Below are 486 nucleotides of genomic sequence, written 5' to 3' on the forward strand. Positions count from 1 at the left end.
GTGTACTTTATTGTATTAAACTGCCGAAGTCAAATAAAACCGGACATGAATAAATCGTTTTATGCTTGGTACAAGTGTGGTCATTTTCGAACTAGTTCGGCTTCAATTAGGAAATTCTAGTTGTAAACTAGTATTTATCCTGACTAGTTTGGGGTTTCACTGCAGGGTATGTATACCAAGCATGCCCAGCGATGACAATTCCCTGCTTGGAAACCGCGGACCAGTGAATCAGATTGCTAGTTCTGTATTAGATCTTTATCGCCAAAAACGAACCAGTCTATTGTAACTAGATCCCCACCAGTTAAAAACCAGCGAAATTTTGTACTTTTAAAAAACTATTTTATTTCACCAAAGGGATGCAGAGCGAACTAGATCTTAGAACTCGAGCTTAGAACTAGTTCGGAAAAGGGATGCAGCAGGGGCTTGGTTACTTTACATAGATATGTGTTTGGCGGCTTTTTGGTTCAAGTCCGTTGGCTGCTAAAG

This window comes from Rhagoletis pomonella, unplaced genomic scaffold (assembly GCF_013731165.1).
Source record: "Rhagoletis pomonella isolate Grant_MI unplaced genomic scaffold, Rhpom_1.0 Rhpom_scaffold_00007, whole genome shotgun sequence".
In the NCBI taxonomy this organism is placed as follows: Eukaryota; Metazoa; Arthropoda; class Insecta; order Diptera; family Tephritidae; genus Rhagoletis; species Rhagoletis pomonella.